This window comes from Indicator indicator, chromosome 24, assembly GCF_027791375.1.
Source record: "Indicator indicator isolate 239-I01 chromosome 24, UM_Iind_1.1, whole genome shotgun sequence".
Lineage (NCBI taxonomy): Eukaryota > Metazoa > Chordata > Aves > Piciformes > Indicatoridae > Indicator > Indicator indicator.
In genome coordinates, this window is record NC_072033.1 from 7,016,357 (window position 1) to 7,035,024 (window position 18,668).

Consider the following 18,668-nt stretch of genomic DNA (forward strand, 5'->3'; position numbering starts at 1 on the left):
GGCAGGTAGGCAGCAAATCTGGAAACCCTCTGCGGTGGGAACCAGCAGCAGCAGCACAGGGGCTTGCCTCCCCCGGCCCTTTGTTTAGGAATCCCATTTCTGCCATGTCTAAATATGCTCTAATCCTACAAACACTTCCCCTCCAGGACAAGGAACAGGCCTTTTGCTGATTTTTCTCTGCAGCCCTTTACACACACCTGAAACCTTGGGATAATAAAGAATGGCTTGGCTCTGAGACAGTGCCTTGTTCCCTTGACTCTTATCACCCTCTTTGTAGTTCAAAAGTGTCACCAGCCCCGTTCCCAGATGCAGAACTAGAGTTCTGTGCCAGTGATCAAGGAAATCTGGTTTCAGTGCTTCCAAAGCACTGCCACTGCACGATGCAAAGTGCTGATCCAGTGCAAACACATTCTGCCCCAGAGCATATCTTCAAAATGTTTTGACAAGTTAATTTTGTCCGTCTCCGTCTGTGCCACGCCAGCTGCACACCAGACTAGCTCTCTTCTGGCCTCCACTGCCCACAGAAGGCAATAAAATACACCCCACAACAGCACTGGCACCAGCCCTATCCTGATCTCTGCAGCCCAGGAAAGGAGGGATAGCACATGTGGATGCCTGGTCCATACCCCTGCAGTGCACAAAGGGTTTGCCCCAGATTTTAGGAACCCATAACAATTCCTTCTGTTGGCACTAATGACTTTCTTGATGCCTACACCTAGAAAATGCTCTGGCAAATGCTGTATTTTCAGGCATAAGGGAATTGTTCATACAAAATCACAGAGTTTCTTTGGAGGATTTAGTAGTTGAATAAATCAAGTATCCAGGCAGGCTACAGCCAACACCACAGGAGTTATAATCGGAAGTGACATGCTGTAGATCTTTCTCCAGATCAGTGTTGGGTGGAAATTGCATCACTTGGGAAAAAGAAAAAAAAAAAAAAAAAGTGCATTTTAAAAAGACATATTAGATAGAAAGAGACCCCCTCAAGGACACATCAAGCCAGAGACAGCTTGGGCTTCTTCAGCTTGGAGCAGTTTTGCTGCCCAGCAGTGTTGCTCTCATGGTCTGGCATGGGGATAGGGCTCAAGGAGCACTGAGGACTGTAGCACTGCTGTCCTGACTCAGGGCTGGGCACATGAGGCTAATTTTAACACCTTCAGGACCCTTCATGCCTGAACCCTGTGCTTTTGGGGTCATGTCATCCTCCAGGAGAGCAACGTCTTTAGCTTGCTAGTTTCTGGACAGTGTCTCTCCCTGGCATCCACTTTTTATTATTGTCTGCAGAGGCAGCATGTTCCTAAAATTAATGCAGTAAAGCTGCACACACACACACAGACACACTCTGGGGGATGGAAATGAGCTCAAACACCACCAGACACGTTTGGAAGTGCCAAGATGGAAAAACGTCTCCGAGTGCCACGTGACTGTCGTGCTGCAGGAGCACTGGGAACGCTCCTGCACCCTCGGCTGAGTGTAGAGAGGCAGCTGCCAGCGAGGAGGTGCCCGTGTCTGTGCAGAGGCAGTGATGCACACGCCCGAGTGTGCCGTGTGTGCCTCACCCGCCCACGTGCACTGGCACACAGGTGCCCACGCCGCTGCCCGTGCCCCGGCAGCGCGCCCAGCGCTTGCTCGTGATCACACAGACAAACGTGTGTGGGTCTCCCTGCCGAGGGAAGGGAACAAAGGCTGGGATCCCCGCGGATGAACGGGGGAGGGGGGGCAGAGGAAGGGCAGCAGCAGCAGCCCACACACCGAGCCGCCCGTGGCCTGCCCCACCGCCCGCGTTCCCAGGCTGCTTCCAGGGGCGCGAGCTGGTGTCCCTCGCCGCCTGCACCTGGCTGCTATTAACTATTCAATCAAAAAGGGATCACGAGCCAGATAGAACTAATTCGGAGGAACTTTTTTAACACAACAAGCCCCTTTCAGTTTGCTTGTTTGGTTTTATATCTAAAGCTAACTCCGGCGGGTTTGAAAATGAGCAGGGCTCTTGACTGCTGCGGGTGGTGGGGGTGACATGCCACGTTTCCAGCAGATGGAGGTGGGAGCTCTCTTTGGTGGTTAAAAATAGCACTACAAAGAGAGGTGGGCTGCGATGCCGGCGGTGTTTGGAGGGAGGTGATGCAGCAGGACCATGCACTGGGGACAGGCCAGGCCCTGCAGAGCTGGAGGGTTGTCCCCCCAGAGCTGGGCTTCAGGTCCTTCACACTTATCTTCCACCACAGTGAGGATCTGGTGCTGCCTGGGTGTCCCCAGGATGATGAAGAAGAAACAAAGTGATTCAGCTGGCAAGGCTCACCTGTGACCTGCTCTTGGACCTTCCCCAAAACTGCATTCATGTAGGCACACCATGATATGGATCTTTCATGCCTATATGCTTGCAGCAGAAGCTCTCCCAGCCCTGGGAAAGCCCCTGACATGCAGGTCCCGTAGCACATGGCTGGCTTGAGCTATGTGGGCATCACAGGAGATTGCCAAATGTGGCCTGAACTGAGCCATCACAAAGCAGGAATCCCAGAGGACATCTGGGGACAAGATTCTGACCTTCCTGTGCCAGCCTTGGGTCCCCAGCAAACAGCAAGCAGGTGGCAGAACTGGCCCCAAATGTTTCCCACCCAATGTCTTTGACCATATTTCAACAAGGAGCCCAAAATATCATCAATCATTTGTGACACTTCCTTCCTCCACAGCTAGAGAGTCCTTTCTTCTTATTTGGTTAACTATGAGAAATCCACACAAAAAAGTCCCCCCCTTTCTTCCACCTTGACAGAAGCCCAGCAGCAAACACTGACAGCTTCTCCACAGCCTGCTTTAAATCCCCAGCCTAAGGACAGTTACTTTTCCAAAATGCAAACAATGAAGGGAATGACAATAATAACCATGTGTCCTACAGGTGCTGCTTGGGAAGCCTCCAGAGGTGCAAATGCCTTAACCCTTTCAAGCCCACACGGGGAAGAAGCACTGAGGTCCCTACACCTGTCCACTTCCAGCTCCACTCAGCACTGAGGACACATCATGACTATTCAGTCTGTCCTGATCACCTACCCTGAGGTCAGAGTGCAGTTGTGCTGCTCTGGAAGTGGCAGAGCCATTCCCTCAATTTCATACCATCTGCATGAAGTAAATCACCAGTTTCCTCCTTGTTTCCCTTCTCCCAGAAGAGAAACTCACCCAGCATGTGGGTGTCCAGGCTTTTACGCAAGCATCAAGCAGAAACCAAAGGCTTCCCACAGCTTGGAGGCTTCCCATCCCTCCGCCCCCCAGGAATCCTGCCCAATGTGCGCTTATAGGGACCATAAGTGAGGCATTCCCAACGGCGCCCCTCTGCACATGGGCATACTCAGAATCAGCTGGGACATGCTGGCTTTCAGGGGAAGGCTCCAAGGAGGTTTTAATTTAATGCTGGTGCTTACCCTGGGAAGAAGTTCCCAAGTAGGTAGAAATTCAGGATCTCCATCAACAACAGGGTGAAAGAAGGACCAAGGAAGGCATCACCCTTCCATGCTAATATTCCTCCTTTTGGGGATAGTTTTGGGTGTTTATTCCCTGAACACTGATACTCCTCTTTCTTGGGAATTCTAGCTGTTTTTAAAAGTTGGCCAGCATTTGCATGTTGTTTACTCTGGCTTTTGGGTTCCCATGCGCCTGGCTCCTGCTGGTAAGGGGACCCGAAGGACCGCAGGGGCTTTTCGGGCTGTGCTGATGCTCGGGCTCAGCTGCAGGCAGGAGCTGGCTGGCCAGCTGTTTTGTTTTCAGTCAGGATCACACTCACTGCTGTCTCGGTGGCTCCCGACAGCTCATCCTCCCACGGCTGACGTCTCGTCCCAGAGGGCATAGGCCGTGCCTTTGCTGGAGGTGTTCCTGGGAAGCCCAGCATCACGGGGGTCAGTGGCTGAAGGACCCTTCCAGCCTCACCAGCACCTCTCATTCAGTGGCCCTGTGGGGGAATGAGGCTTCTCAGTTCCTTGGGATTCTGGCAGCATCCCTCTTGCTGGCCCCAGCCTCCAAAGGAGGGAATTAAGGAGTGGATTTGGCTGGGAACAGCCTCCAGGTTGCTCTCTCAGAGAAAGGGGAGAAGGCAGATGTAAAGCTTTGTCCTAGAAAGGACATTAAAGACCTTGCCCTGGAGAAGCACCACAGTGTTGGGTGATGGCCAACGTGACTAAGCCTCCTCTTCCTCTCTCCTCACCACTCTGTCTGCAATGTCAGAACTTTTACAAAGCACCTTTAGTTTTGCAATGCTTTTGCTCAGAGCCCCATTACTCAGGCTGAGCTGGCCCCGTTTCCTCACCAGCGAGCTGCATCCCATCCATGCCTGATAAGATAAGCTCCCCAAAGAAAGGTTTTGGGACCTTGACTCACTGGAGAAACTTTTTCTGTGGGGCTTTTGTACAGCCTCTAACACACTTAACTGTTTGATGGGCTTATCACTGAAATTCAGATGCCCATCTCTGTTCATTGAAGGAGAGCCCCTTATCCAGGAGCAAGGTCATCCCAATCAGGTGTTAAGCGTGGAGACTCGCCCTATCTGCAGGCCTCCAGCCTTGGTACATATTCACAGCCCTTTCTCCACCCTGTCCCCAAGCCCCTCCTGCCCTGACCTCCTGCAGAGGTATCACTGGTGCTGGAGGACTGTTCAGCTGGGTCTCTGGGTGGAGGTTAAAGGCTCCTGGCAGGTGCCCAGCGCCCACTGTCATCTCCCAGCCCTCCCCAGGCAGTGCTGAGGGTGTCCATACCCAATGGTCACGGTCTGAGCTCCAGGCTGCAATTCCTGATTTACAGGCAGGATCCGGCCCCAGGTTATCGCTCCTGCTGCTTCTGGCAGCCCATGTCTGGCTTTGCTGCTGGGCAGTAAATCCCCAGAGAGAAGCAGCTGTAAGGTCATGATCCTACTGACCATGGACCCTACCGAGAGAAAGCAGCTCCAGGACCCCAAATATTTGCTCTGGTTGGCCCTCCTGAGAAGGTACCAGTGGTTTTCTTTTCTAGGTATAATAAGTTCTCACACTGAATGATGCCAGCCATGGGAGTTCTGATTGCATCAGCAGGGTTGTAGACACAGCTGATAGAAGGTGAAGGGGAGAATTCTTCTTCCATGGGCAATAAACCCATGACAGGTTTGGGAGTGGTCTCTGGGTGTGCTTGGCTCTTGGCAGGTCATTTCGCTGGGCACTGCTAAGGCAGAAAGAGCTTCAGGGACAGCTTCCACCAGCATCCAATCCCAGCACCCTGGTCTCCCCTGGGGCTTGCCCCCAAAGCACCCATCCTCAGGATGGGCTGCCTGGGCCCCCATAGCTGCCCCACCAGGGTGATGAGTGTGCAAGGGCTCTGCGTGCGCATCTGTGCCTCTGTGGCTGCAGGAGCCAGCAGGTTAACAGGCAGCTCTAGAAGCCCCCAACAACTGCAAATGATCAACCCCAGGGGGATTTTTTTTTCTTCCCCTCAGCTCTGGAGTCAATTGTCAGCCCTGCTTTTAAAGACACCCTTGTCGGCAGCCTGGCTATGCTTTTCTGCTTCGGAGGAATTCCTCTAAAACAATAATAGTGACATTGTTCCTCACTTTGCTGGCGGTTTTATAGGGCTCACGTTGGAGAAAGGTGACCATGGCTGCCTTTTGGCCACATGTGTTTACACAAGGAAATGCATGTGGGTTTTGGGGTGGCGCCTGGAGTCAGCAGCCGCTCTCTGTACTCCTGACCCTTACAGAGCTGCTTTCTTGCTTCTGGGTACGTTTACTGCACTCCAGATGTGAGCTGGCTCCAGCAAGGCTGCGGAGCGCCAGGGATCTGGCATCCCCAGACTCATCAGTCCGTGGGGTAGAATGCCATGGTGGTTGTTTTAAAAGCTGTAATGCGTCTTGGTAACACATCATGATTTATTCAGCCCTTGTTTGACAGGGTGCCTTTATCAAAAGCTGATGCGAAGTGAGGCTGCACCGCGCGCTCGGGCTCGGTGTGGCTGGCTGCTGTGGGCAGCTGGGAGCCAGCCCTTCCCCAGGGATGGGTTTCCTGGAAATGCTTCAGAGTGGGGGTCCCAGCGAGGTGGGTCCTCACTGTGCCACCCACCCCAAAGGGCTGCACTTGGGGACACCCATGCTTGTGGGTCCACCTCTACAGTCGGATTGATGGAGGTGTTGCAGAGATGAGCCCTGAAGGGTGTTTTAAGAAGACCAAAGTCCCTGTTGCTGCCACTGGGACAGCAGGATGATGGGATGGCTCAGGGGGTGATGGTTCCTTGTAGCACCACTTGCTGCTGGCTTCAATCTCCCTGACATGAGAGAGAAGAGGAAGAAGGAGAAAGGAGGAGAAAGAAGGAGTTTGGGAAAACCTAGGGCAAAATTGGAGTGGAGTGTGGGGCAGCATGGGAGCTCTGTGAGAACCCAAGTGGCAGCAGGGCTGGGGAGTCCCTGCCCATCAGCAGCTCCCATTGCCCCACCAGCTGCCCTTTTGCTAAAACCCATGCTTTATTTCATTTTTCTGCCCTTCAACTGAATAAACCACAAAGCACAGTTATAGGGGAAAAAGGAAGGGGGCTGGGGGGGCAGTTTACAACCTGAAAGCAGCTTGCTGTTGGCATTGGCTGGCAGCAGAGAGGAGCCCTAGGAGAGCAAACCCTGCCACAGCCAGGAGACTGGCACAGGAGCTGACAGGGACCCGGTGAGGTTTGTGGAGAACAGCTCAGGATGGGACAGCTGGGCTGCATCCCTGCCCCAGCCTCCTCAGCCGGTGCCTCCGAGGTGCTGTTCTCATGGGCACAGAGGGATGCAGGACACTTTAGCTCTGGATTAGAAATGAGCCTTTGGTTTGGAGATATTTATTTGCTTTTTATCATAATGGGGGAAAAAAATGAAACAGCAGATAGAAGAGGAAGGAAAAAAAAAACCCAATCTGGGTCAGGATCTCACACTGGCTAGTTCACTTCACAGTTTAAGTAAATAGTTCTCATCCCAAAACCCTTCAGGGTCATATAAATGTGCCTCTTCGCATGGAAGGGACTATTTTGATAGTAGCTGGGTGCCTGATGAATTTGCAACTTTCCCAAACTGTCGGTGTCTAGAATGTGACTTGATTTTTTTCACAGTGAGATATAAAATCCTATCAATTAATCTAACTTTTATTGCACCTCTGGGGCATGAACGTGATGTTATTTAAACAAATGGTTCCCATTACCTTCAATTATTTTATAAATGTTTTTCAGTGATTTATAGGCTTCTATTAAATGGACAATATACTTCTGTGCTCCTCGAGGGGGTAAACAGTAATCTAAGGGCTCGGGCCTGCTGATCTTTTTTTCCTTTTTCTCCTTCCTTTTCCACATGCATAAGAGGCTGCTGTTTAATTACTAGGGAGGTGGGGAAGAGCCCAGCCAGACGCCCTGCTGACGGCTGCCTTCACCAAAGCCCAGTGCCCCCGCAGCGAGGCGGCAGCTCCCCGCACCAACACCCCATTTGTGCCGTACCCCGAGGTGCTTCCCCCTCCCTGGTTACCCGGCTGGGCCCCCATCTGCCCTTCCTGGGAAGTCTCCTGTCTTCCCCCTCTGAAAACCCTTGCCCTCTGACAGGCCTAAGCAGGGGGCTGCTTATCCTTGGTTTTTTTCCAGCATCTTTGCCCACCAGCTGCGCTCATGCTGGCTCAAGCAGCATGTGAAAGGGATGCAGCCTGGGGTTGTGGGGATTGTTCTGCAGTGCATGAGTGATACATCTCTGTTGCTCCTCGGCAAGGGACACGGAGATTCATATTTTGCTCCTCTCATATATCATTGAAGGAATTTCTCCTGCCTAGGATATCTCCCCTGCCCAATGGAGACAGCTCCTGGATAGCCGCTCTGCAGTGCCTGGTGCTTTGGGGACACGTGACACTGCCATCAGCAGCCACTGCAGCCCACGGGGACCAGCAGCCCTGAGCCCCAGCAAGACCAAACCCCCTCATCTGGTGTGGGGAAGGGATGACAGATCTGTTTTTGCAAACCCAGGCCCTTCTCCTAGGATTTTCATTCTGGGCTTGACTTCGGGGGGGGAGGCCAGGGAAGGTCAGTGCAGCAGGACAAGACAGCGATGGGGATGGTGCAGAGCCTGCTTATCTCAACAGGGGTCATGCCGGGACGTGGTTTCTGGAGCAGTGACCCCAGCTGCCACCCCGGCACAGGACCCCATCTATCTCCCTGCCACAGCGCTCCCCTGCTAACCCTCAGCGCTGCACGCTGACAGACAGGACGGCAATTAAGTCCTCGCTGAACTAATTCACTTGAGCCTGTCTACATTTCAAACAGCTTTGCAGATAGGCTCTGTTTACAGAGCCTGCCGCCGTTTATTATTTTTCGGGGGATGTTGCATGGGGTAGGGAGGGAAGATGTCTTTTGGGGATGATAAATAGGGCAGAAGACCCTGTAAAGACAAAGGGCTGAGCGTGGCCCTGCTCAGCCTTGGGACAGGGCAGCAAAGGGAGCAAGGAGAGGATTTCCCAGCTCCCAGCTCTAGCTGAGGACATGCAAAGCTTGGTGCATGCACCCAGGGACTGCTCACCGTTGCTGCTCCCCAGGCTTGGGCCACACTGGTGCCAGAAGATGCAAGAATCACTTCAGACAGGCTCCATTCCTGCTAACAAGGATGATGATAATTTATAGGTGATCCCCCAGCACAGCAGGACCCTGGCTCCACCCCCACCCCCCCTTTTCCTTCCTGCTACCATGGCACACTGGGCACATGGTGGGGAGCCACAGAGGTGTCCTTCCCTCCCTGCTGGGATCCAGCACCTCCATCAGCCACAGTGCTGGGGCTACTACTCACCGTCACCATACTTTCTCCCCTAAGTCCTGCCAGGTGTAAGACATGACCCTGTCCCCAGACTGACCAGGAAAACATGACTTGATGCCAAGGCAGAAGACAGTGTGGTGTGGCTACAGCTGCCCTCTATGTACACCCCCAGAAGGGATGCCAGGGAGGCAGGAGGGCAGAAGCACAGTAAACTTCTATGGGAGAGCTGCTGGGTTGAAGGAAAGGAGCCTTTCCTGCAAGGGGAGCTTTGGGGAGCTCTGCAAGGGCACAGCCACTTCTTCACACCTCATTACAGGGCGGGTGACTGGGAGGAGATCTGGGCAGACTCTGCCCAGTGGGTATGCAGATGCTGCAGCACCACAAGCGAGCAGGGAAGTCCAGACTTGCCCCTGTGCAGGCAGGGAACCCACAGTACACACCCTACAGACATGGGACAAGCTGCTGGGGCTGGGGCCACAGGGGAGGTGGCCATTCAAACCCCCCTGGGCTCCTGGAATACCCCTTAACCCTGGCACACAGGTGCCACACATGCTCACCCCCTCCTCTGCCCAGTGACCCCCACTGCCCTCTGCCACCCCCACAGCCCCGACAGAGGAGGCCACTGGCCAGGGATTCCCAAGGGCTGCGTTACCATCCTGTGGTTCTCCAAAACCAAATCCTTGTTTTCCTGAAAGGCTGATACCTGCCTCCAACCCAAGGCAGCATTTTTCCAGCAGCCCAATAGCCCTGGATTCGTGCCTTGAAGGGCAGGCACGAGGAGCCTGCCCTTTCTGCCAGCACCCGCCTGGTGACTGCTCTTGGCAAACAACTCCCTCCAAGTTGTTAAACCACTGGAAATAGCTAATAAGGTTTTAGTTAATTAAAGGGAGGGAGGCCTCACAATGCCTATTGTCACTTTTTCCCTTCGCCTTGCCCTGATGCAATGTCCCAGATGGGGAATTACCCAGGCCCTGCTCTGGACAGGGCATGCACTGAGGAGGGTTGTGGAGGCACAGGTAAATAACAACAATGAAAACACCTCTTCATCTACCCCCTTGTTTGCCCTTTGCTAGGTCATGTCTAGAAGACAAAAACACTGCTTGGAAGTCAAGGTTTGGAGTGATACAAAGGGGAGTCTTGTCTCAAAAGCCTGGCTGGGAGTCAAGGTGGTGAAGCGATCGCTGTCCGGGGCTGTTTGCACAGCGGTGACTCCGAAATCGTATTTCATGGCAGCAGCAGAGAGTCTTCATCAGGTTCTCCAGGCTTCAGCTGGGGTCTATTTCTTGCTGCAAGGTTATTAAAAACACTTGAACCTGAAACAGTCGCATTGTGTCCACACGGTTGCTCTTTATTATTATAAACAAGGGTGCCAGGGCCATTAAAAATAAATTGAAATGGATGAAAAATGAGCAAGAAACACGAGGAAATGCCACGACTGAAAACACCCAGCCCAGCATCCAGGGCCGACAATTCCCATTTGCAGGAATGCTGTCTGTGCTAGAGACACGGAAAATAACTTCTCATTTTTCTCTTCAAAACTGCAGCCTTTTCCCAGCACAGAATGGAAAGACAAACGGATCCAACTCTCACCCTCAGATCCCACCACTCCTGGACTCTGAGCGGGATCAGTGCCAGCACAGGTTTGCTCCCACCAAGGGGTGCAAGTGTGGTGCCTCACAGCCAGCACCCATAGCTGGGCAGGGCCCACAGACCTGCCAGTGCAGCCCAGCTCAGCCCAGTGCCAGGTCATGAACACTGAATGAACTCATGCAGTTTGCCTGTAGACTGCCACCACTAGCTTCAGCTTACCTTGGCAGTCTCTGCAGTTGGGGTGAACCACTGCACAAGAAACAATATGGAGTATCCCCAGCTCAGATGTGCTGCCAGCAGACAGAAGGACAAGGCAACCTCCTGTAGCAAAAATTCCCCTGCCCACCCAGCCCTCAGCTGTGTGCCAGCAAGATCCACATGCCCCTGACCCCATGGAACTGCCTGGCTCAGGGTTGTACACATCTCACAGAATCAGAATCACAGAATGGTAGGGGCTGGAACGGACCTCTGGAGATCATTTCCTTCGGATTCCCTGCTAAAACAGCTTCACCTGGAGGCCAGGATCATGCCCAGACTGCAGAATCAATCTGGGCAGCCTGTAAACCCTCTGAAACACAGGAGCTGGCTCATGGGCAGGTTGTGAACAATGTGGGAGCAGAGAGGGGGGAAAAGCAACATGAAAAGCTCAGGGTAGAAACAGCAGTCTCTGGGCTTGCATTTCACCTAGGAGCAGCGTGACTGTGGATCATACAATAAAAGTCATACATGGGGCTTATCAGAGGCATTCCAGCCCAAACCCTGACAAATTATGAGTTATAGCTGCACATTTCTGCCTTACAAAATGTTATTGCTTGTAAAGAGAGATAATTAATCTAAACCACAGCATGTGAACTGATGGGACACCACCTTCTGAGAAGCTGGCTCAAAAGCCTTATTTCCCAAACTTTATTATTATTATAGGCCATTATACATCCAGGTATGAATGCCATGAGGCTGTCAGATGGATGGATTCAACTTGTGGGTCACACACAGAATGTGCAAGCAACATCAATCCTTGCAGGGAGAGGCAGGATGGCGCCATCCCAGGCAGGAGCCAAGGGCACTGAACAGAGCAGCCAATGGGAATGCGGCATTCCTGAGGGGAACACTGCCTTCCTGTTGGGAATGCTGCCTTCTTGAAGGAAACACTGCCTTCCTGGGGAACAGTGCCTTCCTGAGGGAAACACTGCATTCCCAAGGGGAACATACTCTTGTTGGGAATTCTGCCTTCCCAAGGGGAACACACTCTGTTCATTAAGAGCCCTTCTCCCGCATGGCTCCATAGTAACAGGGAGGGTTTTGACAAGTGAGAAGCAAAGGCTGCCCTGACCTTCTCAGGTTTGGATGTTTTGGTTGTCAGTAAGTGAAACTATGGCCCTAAATTTCAGGAGCTCCCATTCAGTGCCCACTGCAGCAAACATCTCCCATGGTGATATTTTTGGGTTTTTCAACCAGACCTATAAATAAGCTGTTTTGGGGGTTCATATTTCATCAAGTGTTTGGCTGCATTGACTGTCTCCACTGAAGCTGCCAGGTGCTGGATGAAGCTCCATGTTACAGCAACCCTTCCAGCCTAAATACCTGAATTATTTTTGTTGAATCCTCCCTTTTGGCCCATGCCCTTAACACCTATGATTCCAAACCTTTCATAAGGAAAAAACACCTCCATAAGGAGAACTGGGTCCAAGGTTGGACTGGATGATCTTGGAGGCCTCTTCCAACCAAATATATTCTGTGATTCTGTGAACTCCTCCACTGCATCTCACCCTGAGCAGCTCTGGCAGTGACACCAGAAAAGAGGTAATCAGGAGCAGAGTCCATTCAGGAAAGTGAAGCCAACCCAAGACAGGTGAGTACAACACACACACAAACACACCCCCCACTCCTTGTGCTGCTGTGGATCACACCAAGGAGTAACCCAGGCAGAGCCATGATATCTTTGCAGGTTGTGATACGGCAACTTAAAAGCAAGGAGACCAAGGTCACCTGCTACACCACTTCAGGCACCAGCACTGAGGTGCAGATTCATCCCCTAGGATCCAGCCCCACACACTTTTATCTGTGGAGCAGCCTCTGCCTCTGCACATAAACATCCTGCACCCTCAGCAGGACCTGGCTTTGGTGTAAAATCCTACTCAGTTTAGGGCTAGCATAGGCCAGGCCTTGGAGAACTGAGGCATTAAAACCTGATGAAAACGATGGAGAGCATTAGAAGGGTCTTGTTTCACACCAGTGGGAGACCAGAGAGGGTCATTTCTCATCGCTCATGTTGGAAGACTAAAGCTCATGGGTGGCATTAGGCACAGTTCAGAAGAACACCACATCAAAAACTCCTTCTGTTTTTTTTTAATACAAGTAATAATTAAAAACATGGTTCTGCATGCTGGATTTAATGAAATCCTCCCCTTCTGGCAGGCCTGCACAATCTAAAACCAAGTTTAAAATGAGTGGACAGTGACCCTCCAGAAGAAGGGACACTGAAAACATTTCTGTTGTACTTGTGGGGCAAGGGGAGGGGAAGGGACACAGAACCCGGGACTGTGTTTTGCTGGGAAGCATGACGACATCCAGGGAAGGAAGGGAACACTCTCAGCCTTCTGGCCTAAATTATCTGCTAACACAAATAATCAAATTCCAGGGACCACACGGCTCTGGCGCCACTCGAACAAGGGGGAGGCCTGGCCCCAGCGCTGCAGGAGCAGGTGGCAGCCCGCGCCTGACCCGCTCAGGATATCCAAGCGCGATACACAACACACTGCTGCTCTCCAAGGAAGCCAGCAGCGCTCACAGCATCGTGGGAAGTTTTTAATGGCTCACTCAAGGCAAGGCCTCTGAAATGTTTATATTAATACTTACATGTTGGATAGCCACTCATTTGGTCTCAGCTGGAAACCAGTCCAAACAGCTGAGAAACATCTGGCCGCTAACTTTGGACAGCATCTAATCTGGTAGCCCAGGGATTTAAGAGGTCTCTTTGGAGGGACAGAAGTTTGGCAGATACCTTACTGAGATCTCTGTTCTGCTATGGCTGTCTCTCAAGTGCTGCTCCAGGATGACAAGCACAGCCGGTGTGCATCCCAATCCCACTCACACGGCATCCCAGACTCAGCGATTGCAAAAAGCTGTAATGAGATATTGCTTCCAATTTCCAAGGATCCTCCTGAAGGTGTGTGACTGTGTGCGCTCCCCCTCCTTGAGAGGAGAGAAAGCAGCTGTTTGTCAGCTCACAAAATCTACATCTCCATGTTACCCTGCCCCAGCCTGTGTGTGTGCAATTGGTGCCACCAGCCCTTGAGCCTCCCCTCTGCTCTCCTTCTGCCTGCACTTACTACCAACAAATAAGCATATATCTGCCCCAGAAAGCCTCCACTATGAGGCAAACAAAAATCCTGTTCTCTGTAGATCTGGAGACCACTACCAGGACAATTACAAACAGGAGGGTTTAAAGCAGCTCAATAAAAAGGGTGAAACTGGGCTTATCATTTCTGATGAAGATGGCTCAAAAGTTTGCTTCCCTTTTCTCTCCAAACTCCAACTTGCTTTGTTTTTCTAAAAGAAACTTCTGCTTTGGCTATCTTGAAATATTCTTTGGTGACTTTGGAGAGCTACTGAAGTAAGACAACATAAAGAATAGATGTTGAGCAATGGATAGGGAGCAGAGACTTCAGACAGACCACTGTCATTTTCTCCACTCCTATTACCCACCAAGGTACCGCAGGGCTTTCTAGACATGTCAGGGCAAAGCCACCAACAACCTGGCTCAAGAGTGAGAAAATTAGGACAGGACCCACATTTCTGAGAACCTGTTGTAGGCTTTATTTATAAGGAGATAAAGACGAAAAGGCAACAAGATGCTTGACAGATATAAAATGATGAGAATCTAGCTTATCTCCTTATCTTCCACGTCATCTTCTGCTCTTGTTCTTTTGTTGCAACAAACGTGGGGGACATCAGGGAAAACGCAAAGGCACAAGCACCAAGGATGTAGTCCCAAAGAAGGGAGAACTAGGAAGAAGATGCTCAAGAAAGGCTAAAAAAATCTCTTTCCTAGCAGAGGCTGAGTGTGCTGGCTCTGGTCCAACAATGCACTTAAGCATGTGCCCAACTTAAATTTGACTTCATTGGGGCTCTCTGCAAGCTTAAAAGTTAAGCACATTCTCCAGCAATCTGCTACAGCAAGAACAGAGAAAAGGAGAAGCTATTAAGGGACCTGAATCTCAGTCAACAGCAAGGTTACCAGGCTTCTGGAGAGCACCCTAGCCAAGGATTAATGTAATATGGCAATTTCCACTGACTTAAGAAAAAACCCTAAACCATCAGAAAAAGCTTCTTAAATATAAAATAATATGTAGAAATTTAGATATTAGGAATAATACAATCAAATTCTCTTCACCTTTTATCAGCTGAAGGTAGGTAGAGCCTGAACCAGACACATATTTACAGGTATGCGCAGAACTGGAACTCCCTTGTTTCAGTAGAAGCTGGTGCCAGCTTGAAAAAGACATACTGAATTCACTGTGCTGTGTCTTGATGTAGAAAGCACTGCCCTGTAGGTAAAGCACTGACCTCAAATGCCTGATGGCCAGTTCCCACAAACAGCAAAGTAAGCCACAAATAGCTCCTACAACCCTGGCAAGACACTACTAGGCTGTATTTTTGGCAAAGGAGTCAGCGCATGTCTCACTGCATCTCTGTTGTGCTTACTTCCTTCATCAAACCTAATGCTGTTCCTCTATATCACATCTGCCTGGTAGTGCCACAGGAGATGGAGCACACAGCCCAGAGCAGCACCAAGAACACTGGGAGCAGCCTGCCCCTCGCTCAGGCTCTCTGCCCAGGTCTGGTGGGCACAGCCACACTCACTGCTGGCTGTTCCTGCTCTGTGTCCTTGTAGGGCTCCAGGGTGAACCACAGACAGCACCAGCCTCTCACAGAGCAGCTGGTGACACTCTTTGGCTTGAGAGTTACTACTCTAATGGTAGTGGAAGATACAAACTTTAAATCTGGAGCACTGCAAGAAGTTGTAAGAAAAGGCATATTTAAGCATAAGCTACCTACATACACAGAGCTTAATTACAAAGCAAGAAGCAAGCAACCATTAGTCTTCACTAACAATTAACATCTCATTGCAGTGCTGGTTTTTCCCCTAGCAAGTTAATGCCTGTAGAGTGAGAAGGTATTGGTAACCAGGCTTTTTAAACTGAAATTGAGTCAGGATAAACACCCAAAGTGGTTCCCACCAGAGGACTGAACCAAGCGAGCAGCTTCGGCACCTTGCTCGGACATAAGCCTCGCGAAGCTGGCTGGCTCCCCCTACCGTCCTCACACTGCCAGTGGAGCCAAAAGCTTGCTCCACACCCACGGAGAGAGCACTGCTCGAGAGGGTTTTACTGGGAAGTTTGGTACACGGATGGCTCACAGACTCTCTGCACCTGACAGTCAGGGCCAGCCACATGGCCACCTCTGCTCACACACCTCCATGAGCTCTGCATCAGCCACCTCTGGCAGGACCTGCTCCACCAGCAGTATTCATTTCCCATTTCATACCTTAACTCTTAGGAGACATTGGTTCAGGACATCAACTGCAGGTCAGTGGGGGTCAATGAAACATTTTACCTTTACACTGCCAGGGTTAGGATAAACACAGGTAAGTCACGATTTTGTTCCACCACCTCATTTGTGAAGCATAACCCAGCAAGCAGGCTGTGGGGTGATTGGTCTCTTCCACTCTTACCCAGGTCACACACTGACAGAGCTACAAGATGCAGATTCAGCAGCAGCTGACTTTAGGCCATTATTTTTCCACACAGATCCTTCCTGGGTGGCAGGGGAGCAGCAGCACACTGGAGCATTGCTGTATTCAAAGAGCGCAGCTCCTGGGTGAGAACACTGACAGTGAACCTTGTGGTTTGTTTTTTTTTTCACAGCACCACCCAGCCTGGCAGAGCAGATGGTGCTAGCACACAGCTCTTGCCAGCAAGGCTCCTGGCAGAGCACGGCCCAGATCAGGGTGGAATGCTCTAACAAAGCAAAACAGTTTCAAGGTTTTAAAATTGTTACTCGAAGCATGAAGGTTGGAGGCCCCAAACCATGCATACCCTCCTGAACAGGGCAAGGGCACTCTTACAACAGCTCTGAAAACCAGAGATAACCAAGCAGCACACCGTAATTATCAAGCATTGCTCTGGTTCCTATCGAACAGCATTTAGGTACCAAGCTCTTTGAAATAAACACACAGACACAATGCTGACAAAGGATTAGTCGCGTTCTCTTCACAGATACCTCCGAGCTACCAAAGGATTGAGTAGTATTCCAGGCTAGACGCCAGCAGCAAGTTTCACAGTTTCACCAAAGGTCATTCCTAACCCTGAAGAACCTTTGTTTCACCACAATGCTGAAGCGAGTGCACGAGCACGTTCTGGCAATCCTCTGAGGTGGCAAAGGCCAACAATTCACAGCCCCGTTTTAATCCAGACTTGAAGAGCAGCTCAGCTTTTTACACTTCACTGCTTGAGGGACAACAGGTAACATTTCAGGTTGTGAAGTTCTCCTTGAACTTGACAGTATGACATGCAGCTGTATGGGGGAGTCGATTTCCTCAGGACTACAGCACATCAAGGTCACTGCAAGGATAAAGCTCCTTCAGACAGCACATATATCTAGAAACTTGTTTCAGCAGCTCCTCAGCATCACCTAATACCAACAGCCAAGTCTGTGGGACTCTGAGGTTTAAACCCAAACTAAAGATTCAACTTGGCACAGCAGCAGCAGCTGGATAAAGACAATTGCCTTTCGCCACCAGTTTATATCCTGTTAGCTAAATGTGATCTGTAGGAAGATACTTCCAACAAATCAGGAATTCCATAAGGGATCAAAATTCTAAACATAAATACAATTAAAGCCTTCTAATATTAATGCACACTTTTTATTATATTAAAATCAGGCAATGGTCTGATACAATAAAAAGGCTGCTTATGGAATACTGTTAAACTTTAATTACAGAGGATGTTAAATCCTTACAACTAATATTTTCCTCAAAAGAGTTAATGGAAACATCAATTGTTCATTGACTTGACAGCTGCTGCTTTAAAATGTGTTTATTTTTACTTTTCCTCTTTTTTTCCATTTTTCTTTTTTTTTTTCCCTTTTCTTTTTTTTTCTTTTTCTTTTTTTTTTTTTTTTTTACACAAACACTGAATTTTTCATAAAACTTAGGACACACTGGGTTGGTTGTATGTAAGCTTGCATCCACATTTCAGCAGTAAGTGGTCCGAAACAGTAAACCAGAAAAGGCAGCGATTTGCCAGGATGCAAAGCCAAAAGAGGTCCTTATCTGCTGTGTGCACTGCTTCCCCAGAATCTTCACTGAAGAGCCTTCTCTCCCATGACTTAAGGAACCCTAATAAAAGCCACTACACTGATTTGATTTGTCTGTAGTCATCACATCTTTACAAGGGGCAAACGTTAAGTGCAACATTTCATTAATTAACATTCTTGGGTCAATCCAAAGCACCAAAATGCAACTATTTGAGCTGGAGTGTGTGTTCAGAATGTCTGTGTGCAGAGCCTCCCCATTAAAGTTTGGCAGCAGCAGATTTCAGCAATCCTGGTAAATTACTGCTCTTTTCACCACGTCAAAGCCTATCTAAGAACATTGGCTGTGGCCAGCTTGGTGGTGTGGCAGCAGTGCTGGAGGGACAGGGAAAATCCAAGTTTGCGAGCAGAATAGATACTCTTGTTTCCCAGGCTGGTGAAGACTAAATTTGTTGCAAAACCAAAATGATAAGCAGGAGGGAACAGGTCAAGTCATTGCCCCAGCATCACCCCTGTGCTGGCCAGGGGTAAGAAGAGTCACAAAGAGGGGCAAAAAGAAAGCAGCACCCTCACTAAAAAGAGGGGAAGAGGAAAAAGGTTAAAAGAACCCTGGAATCCCTCACCCAAAGCCCATGTCAGTGGTGAAGGGCACCAGGAAGTGAAATACAATCTATGCCTTGGCCAAAGGGAAGAAGGAAAGCTTGCCCCAGATTATCAGGGCGTAAAAAACAAAACAAAACAAAAAATCAAAAACCCCCAAAACGACCACAGTCAGTCACATTCAGCCTTTACTAGAGATAGCACAAAGGGAGGGATGACTGAGGTTAGCACACATCCCCATTAGTAGTCCATAAAGCCCAGTGTAGTACTGGAAGCAAAAAACCTTTGTGTCTACTCTAATAAATAGCCCTGAGCTTTGACTCTATTGCAAAAGACAGAAAAAAAAACCCCAAACCAAAAAAAAAATCCCACCAAAAAAAAAACCCAAACAAAAAAAAAACCCCAAACCAAGCCA